The sequence below is a fragment of the Geotrypetes seraphini genome, chromosome 1 (genome assembly GCF_902459505.1).
Source record: "Geotrypetes seraphini chromosome 1, aGeoSer1.1, whole genome shotgun sequence".
Taxonomy (NCBI): domain Eukaryota; kingdom Metazoa; phylum Chordata; class Amphibia; order Gymnophiona; family Dermophiidae; genus Geotrypetes; species Geotrypetes seraphini.
Window position 1 is genome coordinate 343,785,658 of NC_047084.1, and position 17,716 is coordinate 343,803,373.

Sequence of the window (17,716 nt, forward strand, 5' to 3'; positions counted from 1 at the left end):
TGAATATAAACTGAGATTTTTGGGCCCAAAAAAATGGCCCAAAATATGGGTCTTGGTTTATATTCGGGTCCGTACTGACACATACCCTTCCCAAGCCTGTTGCAGGCCTCTGCCGGGCCTGCTATGAGACCTGGTAGTCCAGCGGAACCGCAAGAACTTGTGGCAGCCAATCAGCTAGTGGCTCTGCATGGGCAGGAGCAAAGGAAGGTCACTCCTGCCCTTGCAGAGCTGAAAGCTGATTGGCTGCCATGAACTTACAGCAGCTAATCAGCTACCAGCTCTGCACGAGCAGGAGCAACCTTCGTTCCTGCCCGTGCAGAGCTGCTAGCTGATTGGCTGCCGTGAACTTGCGGCAGCTAATCAGCTAGTGGCTCTGCACAGGCAGGAGCGACCTTCCTTTGCTCCTGCCCGTGCAGAACTGCTGATTGGCTTCCATGAATTCTCACGGTCCCATGAGAACTCATGGTAGCCAGTCAGCTAGTGGCTCTATACAGGCATGAGCGAAGGAAGATCACTCCTGCTGCAGTTCACTGCTGGACCACCAGGGATTCTAAAGGTATGCAGGGGAGGTAAAAAATTTTAGACTCAGCTAGGACAGGAGGCGGGAGGGATCCCTGCTGTCTTTGCCCACCGCTTGCCCACCAGGACTTACAGCAGGCCCAGTAGAGGCCTGCAAGGTATCTGGAGGGAGGGGGGGACAGGGTACAGAACCTAACAGGAGGAAGTCAAGAGACTTTCAGGGCATGACAAGGCACTGCACTTGAATATTAACCCCCCTGGTTTATATTCGAGTCAAACTTTTTTCCTCCTTTTTTGGGGGAAAAAAGGTTACCTCCATTTATATTCAAGTCAGTTTATATTCGAGCATATATTGTACTCTTTCTGTGATTACAATCAAAGCAGTTTACAAGTTATATACAAGTCCTTATTTTGTACTTGGGGCAATAGAGGATTAAGGCCCTGATTCTCATAGGGACACTAAAAGTTAGGCAGCAGTAGGCATCCTACTGCCACTTAACTTAATTGGTTTAACTGGAGATAAACGATGCAATAATTGACCACATTGTTTAAAACCAATTAAAACCTAACTTTTAAAAAAATGTATGTGCCTACAGAACAGGCTGCTGATGTCCCTTCCACAGAGGCACCTACCAATGCCTACGGTCATAATGGGCAAGGCTTTTGCTGGAAATAACCTTAGGTGCCAGTAGGAGCTCCTGTGGATGCAATTCTCATGTAAAGTAGGCACTGGAAATATAGGCCTTCAAGTCTGGTGTCTACTTTACATATGGCTGAGATTGTATAACTGGTGCTGGTACATGATGGGACTGGGTGAAACATTAACCACATGGGTTAGGGACTGGCTTAGAGGTAGACTTCAGAGGGTAGTGGTAAACGGTACCCTCTCCGATACGACGGAGATGATCAGCGGAGTGCCGCAGGGCTCGGTCTTGGGCCCGATCCTATTTAACATCTTCGTAAGAGACTTGGCTGAGGGGCTTCGAGGTAAAATTACATTATTTGCCGATGACGCCAAACTATGCAACATGGTAAGCAACCGCACAACAGATGAAAGCACAGTGCCCGACAAAAGCTCAATGTCTGACAGTATGACGCAGGACCAGCTCCTGCTTGAGCATTGGTCAAAGACTTGGCAACTAAGTTTCAATGCCAAAAAATGCAAGGTCACCCTAAATGGTGAGATCCTAGAAAGGACTTTAGCATGTAGCATGTACATGTTTCAGCCATGCATTTGTATGATTTTAATGTATGCGTATTGTCACAAGCCCGAGTCCAATGCCGGCCTTGTGCCAGGGAAGAATGATAAAAAACACCCCCTGAAACTAGTCCGGGCTAACCATGTTGTCCCTGTTAGGCAAGAACAAGAACAGGAAGCACAGGCTGTGTTTAAACCTAATGCAGAACACAGCCTGATGAAATCTGGTAGGGCCCCTTTAAATCCTCCATTTTGTGGAAAGCTGGCTAAGCAGGGGAGAAGGCAACCACAGCTGAAAGAAGTTCAGCCCCGGAGTAGGGCTGGGCGTGGTACAGCAGCTTGGCAGCATTTAGAGAGCTGGCTGACCAAGAGGAGAGGAGACAGAGGAGAAGCTCTCAGGTGGAAGGAGCCTCCAAGTCCCCCTGAGACAAGGGACTTTGAAATGTTGGACACAGAACCAGAAGATACAACCCTGGTAAATACAGAAGGTGAAGCTATGGATTGTAACACTTTACCAGAGGTGGGACTATTTGAAGAAATGGAAATCAATTAGTTTGGAATTGGGTTTTTTTTGTGCTGAGTTTTGTTGAATGTTTCCATTTCTGTTGAACATGAGGATTTTCTTGAAGTCTGCTAATTAATGGAATGTATGCTAGCCCAAGGTGTGCTTGTATGAGAAGGTTTTTTTTTCTCTCTTGCTTACCAAGAGGACTGCTGGGGAAGGAATTTCAGCAAGTTCTTTTCAGAAAGTGTGAATATCCTGGAAGTTTGAGACAGGATTTACACAGTACCTTGGTGAATAATTTGCAGGTTTCTTTTCTATTGCTAACAAGGAACCCTTTGACAAATCTGCCAATCTTTGTTACTGCATTTAATGAGGCAGCGCTGCACAGTGCAGTGCACCATGCATAGTTGGCCTGTTTACCAATAAGACTCTGGTAGAGTCAAGGACTATCAAGAAACTCTGTTACACCTGAGACATTGATAAAGAACTTTGAGACAGATATCCAGACCAGGCTGGTTACTAGCAGATTATGTTGTTCTTCATAAGTTTGCCAAAGACCTTTGGAATACATTTTCTTTTGATGCATTTTTTTTGGACTTGCCAGTTGAACAATAAATTTGATTTTTGTTTCATTACTTACCTGTGTGAGGCCATCCTGTTTATACACATAGGTTAAGTTTATGCACAACAGGGACTTCCTCCATCTTGAGGAAGCACGCTGGGGAGAATATTGTAAGCGCGGGCCGGTTACTGCGAGCCTTGAGGGCCGGCCACGCTACAATATATATTTTTAGACTCCTGAAGCAGACCAGTTTGACCGAAACACGTACATGTCGAGTCATTGAGATATTGGATGAATAAAGCTATTTAAACCATTGGATGAATTAAAGGACTTTTTATAACAGCTTATGTTCACCAGTCTTTTTAGGATAATTCCATTCCTTATTTTGTCTGCTGGTACATGATTGACACGTGACTGGCACTGGTGTTGGAGGTGCCAGGTAATACTTGGCAGAATCTGGCCTTAAGTGACTTGTCCAGAGTCACAGGGAGCTGCAGTGGGAACTGAACTCAGTTCCCCAAGTTCTCAGCGCACTAACCCCTTTAAGCTACTCCTCCTCCAGATGTAACATGAATGAATACTTTCAATGATTACCTCCTTGTAGAACTGATGCTTTTGATAATATTGAGGTAAAAAACTATTTCTGATTTTTTTGAGATTATCACTGCAGTGACTTGTCTAAGGAAGTTGAAAGGACATATGAAATTTAGAGAAAATCTGATTGCAAAAGAGCAGAAAACAGCCAATGGATGTAATGGTGGAGAGAGGTGGTGGAGAGGAAAACGGTGACGGAGTTCAAAGAAGCGTGGGATGAACACAGAGGATCTAGAATCAGAAAATAATAGTAAATATTGAAGAATAAAGCCAGTACTGGTCAAACATGCATGGTATGTGTCTATATAAGGCCTTTTGCTTGAGGATGGGCTGGGGAGGGCTTCAATGGGTGGGAGGGTGTAGATGGGCTGTAGTGAGCTTTGACGGAGACTTCAGCAGTTGGAACCCAAGGACAGTACCGGGTAGAGCTTTGGATTCTTGCCCAGAAATAGCTAAGAAGAAAAATTAAAAAAAAAAAAAATGTAAATTGAATCAGGTTGGGCAGATTGGATGGACCATTCGGGTCTTTATCTGCTGTCATCTACTATATTACTATGTGAAGTCGTGGCATTGCTTTCATATCATGCAGACATGACACCAGAGTATAAGAACATATAACCCAGAAGGAAAAGGTCTGTGAAGTTTGAACAATTCATTCATAATTTAAAGTTAGGAATGTATTCACATGTCAAGCCTATATATTTAGTTCCTGCCCTGCATATTTTCAGAACCGCAACATATTTTTCTATCATTGAATGTGACACCTTGCTCAAGAGGAATTTTATGAGTAAACTCAAGAATGAAATCTTGTTGCTACACAGAGAGGCGAAGAGTGTTTGTGAAAGCTATAAAAAGACAAAATCATGAAACTCCTTGCAAGACCAGAAATGCTTTGTACTCTAGTCTAGAGACTACAAGTTCATTTTCAAAAGGAGGCATCGCCTGGAGTGTCCCTGGGAAAATAAGAGGCAGCACACACAGCCTCTATGGCAGCAGCAAATGTTTGATTATTGACCTCTTGGTTTTCTCTAGCTAGTAACCAAGCATAATATGATCTCGTATGATCTTTGCAGAAACCAGGGATGTGCATGGAAAACATTTTATGATTATTTTGCAGTCATTTTGGGATAACATTCCCCATGGGGGAAGGTGTGGCTCACTGGTAGAGCTGCTGGCTAAAGAATGACACGGGGACAAATTTGTCTCCGTCCCCGTGGGAACTCAATTTTCCCATCCCTGTCAATTTTGTTGTTGTCCCTGCCCCATTCCTGCAAGCTCTGTCCTCATCTGCATAAGTCTCAAAATAAGTGTTCGAGACTTGTGCAATTAAGGCAGAGCTTGCAGGAATGGGGCAGGGACAGCGACAAAACTGATGGGGAGGGGACAATTGAGTTCCTGCGGGGACAGGGACAAATTTGTCCCTGGGTCATTCTCTACTGCTGCCTCTGCACCCAGAGGTTGTGAGGTCAAATCCTGGGCAAGTCATTCAATCTTCCAGTGCCCACTGCTTTAGAATGTCAGCTTTATACAAGTCCCTATTTTGGACTTTTTTGAGGGAAATTCTATAAATGGGGCCTAAACACAATTAACATTAAATTTAAAGCACCTACCTATAGGTCTGGCTAACGCCGGAAGTGATGTTAGCTGTAGTAAAGTGCCTACTTAGGCGCCTGGCCTACATTTCTAGTACCTATGTTTCCCAGCGCCCTTGGATAATTGACATGCGATTGGTGGCCGCCAATATCGGCACCGTTTAGGGAATTTGGGCCTTTTTGTTTCAAACAATTTAGTTAAAAAAAAAACCTTAGGTGCCCTTTTACAAAGCTGCAGTAAGCGCTAAGGCTTTCTACAATAATTTTAGGATCAGCAAACACTGCCCATGTACTAAAAAATAAAAAATAATTTTATTAGTGCTGGGAATGGAGAGTGAGCACATTCTGTGCTAATCGATTTACGCAGCTACATTGCCGCACGCTGATTAGCACATGTTTAATTCGTGAGCCCTTAATGGGCAGTGGTAGGGGGCGGCACAGAGATGGTCCTGCACTAATGGGAAAATAGAGTGTGGCTATTAATAAGAAAAATGGAATAAGCGGCAACTTTACCCCAGTGGGAAAAAAATAGCCTTAGGGCTCTTTTTACTAAGGTGCGCTAGCGTTTTTAGCCCACGCACGAGGTTAGCGCGCGCTAGCTGAAAAATGACCGCCTGCTTAAAAGGAGGCGGTAGCGGCTAGCGCGTGTGGCATTTTAACAAGCGCTAAGTGAGCGTTAAAACCACTAGCGCGCCTTTGTAAAAGGAGCCCTTAGCGTGTGGGAATGACCCTTGTAAGCACCCACTAAGGCTGCTTTTTTACTGCTGTTTGGTAATAGGGCCCCTCAATGTGCTTTAGAATTTTCAATGCACATTAAATAATATACATTGAATCAATTCTGTGCACACTAACCCCCCTTTTTACAAAGCCATGGTAGCAGCTATTAAGTCCCTGTGGGCATCGGAGCGATTACCGCAGCAGCAGCTGCTACCATGGCTTTGTAAAAGGAGCCCTATATTTTTCAAGATGTGCTAACAAACCCAGCGCACACAAATGAATGCATAGGAATTCCATAGGAATAGCAATTGTTTATTAAGGATGATGCCAGGTGCAGCAGAAACTCATTGTGTCATATACAGAAAACCTAATTATTGTAATGATGGTTCTCTTTAATATATATATATATATATATATATGTTCTGTTGGCACTAAAGCCTTGCATTTGCCACGTTTGTGTGTTAAAATTATAGTGGTTGATTTAGGGCTCCTTTTACTAAGCCGCATTAGGGCTTTAACACGCGGAATAGCACGTGCTAGAAGTGTAGCGCACGGTAATTTCCTGCGTGCGCTAAAAACGCTAGCGTTCCTTAGTAAAAGGAGCCCTTTTGGCCCAGTTCAGAGATCTTTATGGATACCACTGGGTTAAGAGCTGACTGTGGTCCCAAGGTAATATTATTTGATGATGTGAATGAGATACAGATTCAGAGGAGGAAAGACATGGATGGTTTTATCACCTGTGATTTATAGGTTAAAAGATTATATTGTCATGAGCAACCCTAATTTTGGCACTGGACAAATACCATACACCAGCTTATGTGGATGGATCATATCTGGGCAAAGAGGGAGCTGGGGAAAAACATTTTTTTTCTTGGAGGTTTGGGGTACTACATTGACATTTTCTTTCCATGATTTCATAATATTTTGAACTAATGGATAGGTGGAGCTCTGTAAGTGAATGATCACAAAGAGGAAGAGGAGAAAAAGAGGTATTGTTATATTACTTTGTAAGAGGTAGGAGGAGGAGAGGGGGCATTAAAGATTGTAAGCTCTTTCGATCAGGGACTGTCTCATGCATTTTTAATGTACAGTGCTGCGTTCATAAATAGTAATGGAGTTCCCCAGTTGTTTTGGATATTTGTCCCTTAGGTTATAAGGTAATCTATTGTCTTTGTAAGGAGAAAAGAGGTGGTGGTTTAGCTTTCATTTATAAATATTTTATTCAATTAGGTTACTTGATTCAATTATAGAGTCAAATTTGGAGTTAATGATATGTCAATTTTCAGATGTAGTATCTATGAGAAATTTGGGGATGATTCTGATTTATAGACCCCCAGACAATTGGTCATCAATTTATCAAAAATCATTTGATGTTGTTTTATATTATTTTACAATTTTCAATGATTTGGTAACATTAGGTGATTTGAATTTACACTTCTCCCTCTGTATTCATTGTAATAGGGGATTAACAGATCCGTGAATACAGAAAAACCGCGAATAACTTTTTCATATGTAATTCGCTGTTTTCTATTAAAAAACATCATGAATATGGTGAAACCGCGAATAACCTGGTGGGAGACCTGGCCTGTTCCTGAAGGAGAGGCAAAACAGGGTGAAGAAAGGGATGGGAATCAGCAATTTTCTCTGTAAACGTTTGGAATCAGCGATTTCTCTATGCAAGCTGACACAATTTGGGAGGAGGAGCCAGCAAGCTAAAAACCGTGTATAATCAAAACCGCAATTGCTGAAACCGCGAATACAGAGGGAGAAGTGTTTATATATAGAAGATTTAGGGGCCCCTTTTATAAAGCTATGATAGCGAGTTTCCTGCAGCAAATGCACCGAATCTATTCAATTCCTATGGGCTTTTATGCATTTGCTACGGGAGACTCACTATTATCTATATGACCCTTTTTATCAAGCTGCACTAGAGGTTTTTTTAGCGCAGGTCAGTGCAGAAAATGCTCTAATGCTCATAGAAATTCCTATGAGCATTAGAGCACTTACCTCGCCAGCCCACCTCTTGATATTTAGATGAACTATATAAAGTCTTAAAAAGGAGTTTTGAAAATAGGGGTTTGGAAGCTTTAGTGAAAGAAATGTCCATCTGCTGCTTTGTGCTTTTTGGGGGGACATTTTTCTGTTTGGACAATGAACCCCATAGTTCTATAAAAAGAAACTGCTACATCAACAATATTTGCCAGTGTTATGGCTTAGAGAGGAGAGATGAGACAATTGTATAAATCAGTTGTCTCAAACTCAAACCCTTTACAGGGCCACATTTTGGATTTGTAGGTACATGGAGGGCCTCAGAAAAAAATAGTTGTCTTATTAAAGAAATGACAATTTTGCATGAGGTAAAACTCTTTGTAGTTTATAAATCTTTCCTTTTGGCTAAAGGCTCCTTTTACTAAGTAGCGCTAGCATTTTTAGCGCACGCACTAAATTACCGTGCGCTACAACACACAGTACGCTTCTAGAATAACGCTAGCTCAATGCTGGCATTAAGGTCTAGCATGTGCAGCAATTTAGCGCGTGCTATTCTGCGCATTAAGGCCCTAATGCACCTTAATAAAAGGAGCCTTAAGTCTTAATAATAATAATATTGTAATTTATAGCTAAAGAGACATATGATCAAGAAACTGTTTTATTTTACTTTTGTGATTATGATAAACATACCCATGGCCTCAAAATAGTACCTGGCGGGACGCAAGTTTGAGACCTCGGCTGTAGATGATATTCTGGATATTCCTGAAAATGGTGTTGGTGACTGAACGAGACTGCAGCATAGGATGGTTAAGTGTGAAACTTATAAGATGATGGTCAAAGAAGAAAAGGATGAAAGGGAAAAGTCTGAGACAGTAGATGGAAGAAAGGATAAGACAAGATATCAGTTATACCTGTGCGTTGAGGCAGTACATAGGATATCAAAGGAAGAGGTTAAATCAAGGCATATCAACACAGAAGCTAAAGAGGGGCATTATAAAAAAAAAAAATCTAAGTCCCCTTTTGGCCTAAGTCAGTAGATGCTAAACTTGGCAGCAGGGAAATGTTTTTTGAGAATGGCCTACCTGCACATTCAGCAATCTACTCGGCAGACTGCTACTATGTCTATCCCTACACCACATTCCCAACCAAAAAATCACCCAAGTCCCAAACGCCCAAACTCAGACCTTTTAGGCGAAGGAGGGGCCAGTCCTTTGCCTAACAGGATTCTGTAACCGGTGTCTGTCAAAAAACAACACTGGTTACAGAATCCTGCATCTGCCCCCCTCCACATTGCAACAATCACGGCAGGAGAGATGCCTAATCTGTCCTGCTGCGATTGCGCCCCCCCCTTCCCCCCCGATAAAACCCCCAAACCAGCAGGAGGGAGCCCAGGCCCTCCTGCCGAAGATGGCCTCCTGACAACCCCCCAATAATACCAGCAGGAGAGATTCCAAGCCCTCCTGCCAAAGAAGGCACCCCGACCCCCCCCCCCCCGAATACCGGCAGGAGGGATCTCAAGCCATCCTGCTGAAGATGGCACCCCAACAACACCTCCCACGAATACTGGCAGGAAAGATCCCAGGCCCTCCTGGTGAAGATGGCACCCCAAACCCCACCATGAATACTGCAGGAGGAATCCCAAGCCCTCCTGCCATAGACGGCACCCCAACACCCCCCCCACACACACACACAAATACCGGCAGGAGGGATCCCAAGCCCTCCTGCCGAAGATGCCCCCCCGTGAAACCCCCATGAACTCCCCCCTGAATGCTCCCCCCACTAACCCAAATCCCCCACTACCCTGGAAATCCCCGCCACCCACTAACCTTTTCAGTTGGTCAGCTGGATGGGTCCCAGCCTGGTCCTCGGAATGGTGGGCCTGCCCCTTCACGGTACATTGTGGGATGCACGGGGGAGGTGCCTAGGGCCTGATTGGCCCAGGCACCTAAGGCCTGCCCATAAGAGGGACCTCAGGCAACTGGGCCAATTTTGGTTTGCCTAGTTGCCTAAGACCCCTCCTATAGGCGGGCCTTAGGCGCCTGGGCCAATCAAGCTCTAGGCCCCTCCCCGGTGCATCCCACAATGCACTGGGAAGGGGCAGGCCTGCCATTCTGAGGATGGTGGGCCTGCCAGCCGGCCGGACTGGGCACTCGGCCATCCGGCCAACTGAAAAGGTTAGTGAGGGGGATTCCAGGGTAGTTGGAGGGGGTGGGTTATTAGGGGGAAATTGGGGAGGTTCGCTGGGGGATGGGGGGCCATCTTTGGCAGGAGAGCTTCAGATACCTCCTGCCGGTAGTCGCCGAGGGTGGGTTTGGGGTGTAAGTGTGCCGGTACTCGTGGGGGGGGGGGTTTCGGGTGCCGTCTTTGGCAGGAGGTCTTGGGATCCTTCCTGCCAATATTCATGGGGGGTGTTGGGATGCTGTCTTCGGCAGGAGGGCTTGGGATCCATCCTGCTAGTATTCATGGGGTGAGTGTTGGGGTGCCGTCTTCGGCAGGAGGGCTTGAGATCCCGCCTGCCAGTAGTCGCGGGGGGTGTGCCTTCGGCAGGAGAGATTGGGCATCTGTCCTGCTGGTATTGGGCAGTTCAGGGGGGATTGCAGCAGGAGAGATTATGCATCTCTCCAGCCGCAATCATTGCCATGGGGCGGGCAGGTTGCTGGGGCTGCTGAGCTGTTTGTGGCAGCCGCGATCAGCTCAGTGGCCCCTATTGGGAACTTATACCTGTTTTGACTTGGTCTAAGTCAAAACGTATAAGTTCTGACTGGGCGATCTCCTAGACTTTTGGTTATACTTGCAGTACAACTAAGTCTAGGTCGGCCCACCTCCCGCTCTTTCCCCTCCTCTAAAAATGCCTCTTTTCGTTCTAGGCATTCAGAGGCAGGGTAAAGGCCTAAGCTGGTTTTAGATATGTCTAAAACTAGCATTGATTGTCAGTACTTGGATGATCTGGCTTTTTGATTGTCCAAGTACCGATTATGGCCACTTTTAGAACTTTTTTTTTAAATGAGCCCCAAAGTCTCCAAGAATGAAAGAGAAGATGGTTTAAGGAAGAATGATAAGCCAAGAGTCAAAGTCAGTGAGAAGATAGGAAGAAAATTTATCAGAGGAAGGTACTGAAAATAAGAAACGACACGGTGATAGAATTTGGTACCATCCCTGACCCTGCAGATAACCATGGGAAATCATCCCCATGTCATTCTTTAAGGAGAACGGGAAGAATCAGAGTATGAATGGGTATAGCCACTGACCCTCAAGCCTTGCATTGGGGAATGCTGGTGTAGAAGGACTGAGGTTGAGATAAACACTAAAGAATGGCATGGGATGCTTTCCTGCGATTATCTGTGGGGATGGGGACAGTGACAAATTCTTTCATTGTGCCATTCTCTAAGAGATCTTGCCTTCTTCCAGTATTTGATTTTGATTGTAGCCAGTATGTTCAAAACTGAGCATGGTTAATGTGTAGTTTACTGATTTTAAATCTCTGCTTGACCTTCATTTATTGGGAGAATAAATTCACGTGGAATGTTCTTATACCAGAGAACATCTTTAAGTGCTTATTTGATGCTAGAGTTAAGTAATAATGGCTGATGGGAAGGGCATTTCCTGGGAATCACTGCCCTGGCTAGACAGGTTAATTTGCCAGGACTTTTAAAGCAGTGAGAGAATTAGTTCCCAGGAACTGCCCAAACCCTCAGGTAATTGTTAGTATTATAAACTTGTAATGTGAGTTCTCTTTAAAACCAAATGAAGTACCGGTTTATGCAAATTTAAAATGGCATAGGCAAGTATAGAACTCAAAGTATTTGTAAATATGAAGTAAGGGGTCCTTTTATTAAGGTGCGCTAACCAATTTAGCACATGCTAGTTATACAGTGTCAATGATGGGTTTTTATGCCTATGTTGTTTTAGCCCTAACATCTTAAATCCCATCTGTGGATGGTGGGAGGATCTTGTACCTGAGGCTTTTTCCACCCTTGACATATTGAGTCTGGCCTATGCATATGCATTCTTTACCTTGTTGCATGGTCCATGTGAATGAGTGATTTATTGATATTTACTGGATTATCACTGTATCTGTGTCACTTTTGCTATTAATTCCTGTTAGCACTTACTCTTGCAGCAATACAATTTAGAAACATAGAAACATAGAAAATGACGGCAGAAAAGGGCCACAGCCCATCTAGTCTGCCCACACTAATGGCCTACCCCCTAACTACCTCCATGAAGAGATCCCACATGCCAATCCCATCTTTTCTTAAAATCTGGCACGCTGCTGGCCTCAATTACCTGTTGTGGAAGATTATTCCAGCGGTCAACCACCTTTCGGTGAAGAAATATTTTCTGATGTTGCCATGAAATTTCCCACCCCTGATTTTCAACGGATGCCCTCTTGTTGCCATGAGTCCTTTAAGGAAAAAGAGATCCTCTTCCACCTCGATACGGCCCGTGACATATTTGAATGTCTCGATCATGTCTCCCCTCTCTCTGCGTTCCTCGTCTCTTCCCTGAAGAAGCCCTTTCTGGAAACGTCAGTCGCTCCTCCTAAACTTACTTGCTCCACTTCATCACTGACGCTGAAACCGTGGATTGAAGACAAAGTTTTATTTTATTTTTCTTTCCAGCTTATGATTTATCTTTAATCTTATCTATTGTTTTGCCTTTTGTCTTTGTTTTGTTCTATTTCTATCATTTAAATTTCTCCAGAATTCCACTGTTCAACGGCTCCCCCTTCTGCTTCTATTCCTTTCTCTCCTCTCTTCTACCTTCCAAAGTATTTAGATCAATGCTGTCTTGTTAAAATGTTTATTTTATTTTCTGTAAACCGCTTAGAACCTAACGGATGTAGCGGTATATAAGAAATAAATTACATTACATTACATTACATTACAGCTGCAACTTACCCAGTCGTTCCTCATACGGGAGATCCTTGAGTCCTGAGACCATCCTGGTGGTCATTCGCTGAGCCAACTCAACTCTCCGCACATCTTTTTGATAATGCGGCCTCCAGAAATGTACACAGTATTCCAGATGAGGTCTCACCATGGATCTGTACAACAGCATTATGACATCAGGTTTATGGCTGACGAAACTTCTACAGATACAGCCCATGATTTGTCTAGCCCTGGATGAAGCTTTCTCCACTTGATTGGCAGTCTTCATGTCTTCGCTAATAATCACCCCAAGTCACGTTCTGCTACAGTCCTTGCTGGGATCTCACCATTTAGGGTGTAAGTCCTACATGGATTTTTGCCGCCAAGGTGCATGACCTTGCATTTTTTGGCATTGAAACTTAGTTGCCAAGTCTTTGACCAATGCTCCAGCAGGAGTAGGTCCTGTGTCATACTGTCGGGCATTGAACTTTTGTCGGGCACAGTGCTTTCATCTGTTGTGCGGTTGCCTACTATGTTGCATAGTTTGGCATCATCGGCGAATAATGTAATTTTACCTTGAAGCCCCTCAGCCAAGTCTCTAATGAAGATGTTAAATAGGATCGGGCCCAAGACCGAGCCCTGCGGCACTCCGCCGATCACCTCCATCGTATCGGAGAGGGTACTGTTTACCACTACCCTCTGAAGTCTACCTCTAAGCCAGTCCCTAACCCATGCGGTTAATGTTTCACCCAGTCCCATCGAACCCATCTTGCTCAATAATCTGCGGTGTGGGATGCTATCAAATGCTTTGCTGAAGTCCAAGTACACGACATCCAGGGACTCCCCTATATCCAGCTTTCTTGTTACCCAGTCAAAGAAGCTGATCAGATTTGATTGGCAGGACCTTCCCTTCGTAAAACCATGTTGATGGGGATCTCGTAGATTCTCCTCGTTCAGGATCGTATCCAATTGGCGTTTGATTAGTGTTTCCATAAGTTTACTCACTATTGATGTGAGACTCACTGGTCTTTAATTCTCAGCCTCCATCCTGCATCCCTTTTTGTGGAGTGGAATGACGTTAGCCATTTTCCAATCCAACGGGACTCTTCCTGTACTTAGGGAAAGATTGAAGAGCGCGGATAACGGTTCCGCCAGGACATCACTCAACTCCCTGAGCACCCTGGGGTGTAGTTTGTCCGGTCCTATAGCTTTGTTCACCTTGAGTCTTGATAGCTCCACGTAGACACTGCTGGGCGTAAACTCGAAATTTAGAAACGGGTCTTCCAAGTTTTCCCTCATTGGCAGCTGAGGGCCGGATCCCGGCGCCTCGCAAGTGATGACCGAGCAGAAGTATTCATTTAAAAGTTTGGCTTTGTCGGAGTCCGATTCTACATAGTTCCCATCGGGTTTCCTAAGGCGTACTATCCCATCTGTGTTTCTTTTTCTGTCACTAATATACCGGAAGAAGGATTTATCGCCCTTCTTGATGTTCTTCGCAAGGTTCTCCTCCATTCGGAGTTTGGCCTCCATGACTACCGTTTTGACCGCTTTTGACTTGGCCAGATAGTCTTCCTTGGATTCTCGCTTCCCTGATAGTTTGTAGAGGATGAACGCTCTTTTCTTCTTTTTTATGAGGTCTGAGATCTCCTCAGAGAACCACTGCAGTCTATTGTTTCTACGCCGTTTACTTACTGATTTGACGTAGCGGTTGGTTGCTTCGTGTAAGGTTGATTTCAGAGTTGACCACATTACCTCTGCATTATCTGTTTAGGCATGGTTTTGCAGTGCCCGATGGACGAAATCTCCCATGCTTTCGAAGTTTGTGCCCTTAAAGTTGAGGACCTTGGCTGATGTGCTTGACTTAGTGAAACCTTTCCTGAGGTTGAACCATATCATGTTGTCACTGGAGGCCAACGTATCGCCTACCGAGACCTCTGACACTTTCTCCGTTAGTGAGTGTTAGGTCTAGTATCGCCCGATCCCTAGTGGGCTCTAATACCATTTGTCTGAATCTCGCTCCCTTTATAGAGGTTAATAGCTTCCTGCTGCCGCTGGTCGTAGCGGAAAGTGTGTTCCAATCCACATCAGGCATATTGAAGTCTCCTAACAATACTGTGTCTCCACGCAAAGTGATATTCTCAATGTCTTTGACTAATTCTATATCCATGTACTCCTGTTGTCTTGGAGGTCTGTATACTACACCAAGATACAGGCATTTGTCCTTCCCCCTAGCCAAATTTACCCAGAGGGATTCCCCGGTGTACTTGACATCTGCGATTTTGGTAACTTTGATGTCCTCTTTAGTGTATAGTGCTACCCCTCCTCCATTTTGCCCTCTCTGTCCCACCAAAATAAGTTGTCTCCCTTTTAAAATTCTCAAAATATATTCCATCTAATAAGCTATCCTATTAGGACCATTCAAAATAATTTAAATATTTGGAAATAGGATATCTATTTATGTCTAATCATTTTCCTTTCCAGAGAAAGGAAAATGGTAAAACCAGAGGACATAATTTGAGGTTGAGGGGTGGTAGATTCAGGGGCAATGTTAGGAAATTCTACTTTACGGAGAGGGTGGTGGATGCCTGGAATGCGCTCCCGAGAGAGGTGGTGGAGAGTAAAACTGTGACTGAGTTCAAAGAAGCGTGGGATGAACACAGAAGATTTAGAATCAGAAAATAATATTAAAGATTGAACTAGGCCAGTTACTGGGCAGACTTGTACGGTCTGTGTCTGTGTATGGCCGTTTGGAGGAGGATGGGCAGGGGAGGGCTTCAATGGCTGGGAGGGTGTAGATGGGCTGGAGTAAGTCTTAACAGAGATTTCGGCAGTTGGAACCCAAGCACAGTACCGGGTAAAGCTTTGGATTCTCGCCCAGAAATAGCTAAGAAGAAGAAAAAAAAAAAAATTTTAAATTGAATCAGGTTGGGCAGACTGGATGGACCATTCGGGTCTTTATCTGCCGTCATCTACTATGTTACTATGTTACTATGTATATAGGTACAGCTAATTGTGCATTTTTAGATGTTCAGCTATGGCAATCAGTATTTGATTTAAATACCAGCTGCCAGAATATTTTATTTTATACCATGATACTAGTCAGCACTGAATAATTGGGTCTAAAGGACTCGTCCACATTTGGGCTGAAAAGATGCGTGCCGAGCGCTTGTGCTCTGAGTTGGAACACACCCAACGTTGAGCACAAGGATTTATGCCAACTGAAACCTGGGCAAATCCATACATAAATTAGGTACAGATCCTCTAAATTCTATAATAATGTATGCATCCTTAGTGAATTACCTTGACTCACCCATGTCTCTGCCATAGCACACTAAAAGATTTATGCATATCGGGGTTCTTTTACTAAGGCACGCTAACCAATTTAGTGCACGCTAACCGATTTAGCATGTGCTAATCGGTTTAGCACATGCTAACGATTAGCACGCACTAAATGCTAATGCGTCCATAGAATATAATGTGTGCATTAGCATTTAGGCCTGGATTCTGTATAGGACGCCCGGGACGGGCGTCCTATTCAGAATTGGGCCTAGACCCACCTAAAATAAACCCGATTCTGTAACCGACGTCCATGTTATAGACGCCAGTTATAGAACCGGGTTACTGTAGATGCGGCTGCTATACTTATCACAGAAAGGGATCTCCCTGCCATGATAAGTATAGCGGCTGTCAATCCCCCCCGAACGACCATGGCAGGAGGGTACTCAACCCCTAATACCGGTAGGCTCCCCCCTTCCCGACGATCGCAGAGGCAAGAGGGAGGCCATCCCCTCCTGGCCGAAGACGACCCACCCCTGATGTTCGCCGAGACAGGAAGGAGCCCATCCCCTCCTGCCCAAAGACGACCCCCACCCTCCGATGTTCGCCAGCAGGAGGGTTCCCAAACTAGCAGACTAAGGGCTCCTTTTACTAAGGTGCGCTAGCGTTTTTAGTGCGTGGAAACCACACGCTAAACAAAAAACACGCAAGCTCTATGGAGGCGATAGCATTTAGCGAATGTGGCATTGTAGCGCTTGCTAAGTGCATGCTAAAACCGCTAGTGCATCTTAGTAAAAGGAGCCCTAAGATGCTTTGTTATCAATGTGAGCTACCGCTAAGACATTATTGTAACAAAAGTAATTCAGACAAAAGAAATTTCTCTGTGGTAAGACTACAATGGTCTGTGAAAACTGAAACGTTGTGAGTAATTCAAGGACTAAAAAAACTTTTTCTGATAGTCTAACAGAAACAAGACTCTGTTCAACAGACTGAGGAGAAATTAAATGAAATTGATGGCAGGTCTGAGATAGCAGCCATTTATAAGTATTCACAGCACCTTAATTAGCTCTTTAGCTCACACTTTATGAATGTAATGATGTTATGTGTATTATGTATATGGTGAAATTTTAAATAAATAGTGTTTAATAAATAGTTGATTTAAATTTATTAAGAGGGCATTATATATTTATTTATTATTTTACCACTAACATGTACTGTTTTAGCACAGGTTCTATTTTATGCAATGAGACCTAACCCTTCTACAAAACTGCGCTAGCAGTTTCTAGTGTGGGGAGCCGCGCTGAATGTCTCGCGCTGCTCCCGACGCTCATAGGAATTCTATGAGCGTGGGGAGCAGTGCGGCTCTCTGCGCTAAAAAACGCTAGCGTGGTTTCATAGAAGAGGGGGCTAGTTACTAATAACCTGGCCCCTTTATTAACACTTTGCCAATCTATTGGCCTTACTGCTTGCGCTTACACAGACAATATCCAGATCATTTATCCTATTGACGCCAGCAGCTCCGACTACATTAGACTTCTTAACTCTAAAACAGATAATATTTGTCAGTGGCTCCACAAAAATATGCTGTCACTCAGTATATCAAAATTCAAATGTCTTCTCATTCCATGGAAAGATAACATTCAGCTCAGACTTCCCATTACAATAAATGGCACCCCTATTATTTCCAAGTCTTCCACTAAAATCTTGGGTGTAATAATAGATAATAAACTGACTTACCATCCACAAATCAGTGCCGTAGTAAAGAATTGCTTCATTAGATTAAGGATGATTCGATCCCTGGCGAATATTCTGGACCATCTATCTCTCAACATTTTAATTCATTCTCTTATCATATCTAAACTCAACTATTGTAATGCACTGTATAAGGGTATT

At 44.1% G+C, this 17,716-nt stretch overlaps 1 protein-coding gene across 3 annotated transcripts in view; it reads left to right on the top strand.

Moving 5' to 3' along the window:
- EPGN (epithelial mitogen) overlaps positions 1-17,716 on the top strand; it is a 136,048-nt gene that overhangs the window by 11,393 nt on the left and 106,939 nt on the right. The window contains exon 1 of one of the 3 annotated variants that reach the window (XM_033940542.1): positions 2,114-2,192. The exons of the other annotated variants lie outside the window; for them this stretch is intronic. The gene's annotated coding sequence lies outside the window, so the exon portion shown is untranslated. Of the gene's footprint in view, positions 1-2,113; positions 2,193-17,716 lie in introns of those variants that run through there. 3 annotated transcript variants of the gene reach the window in all.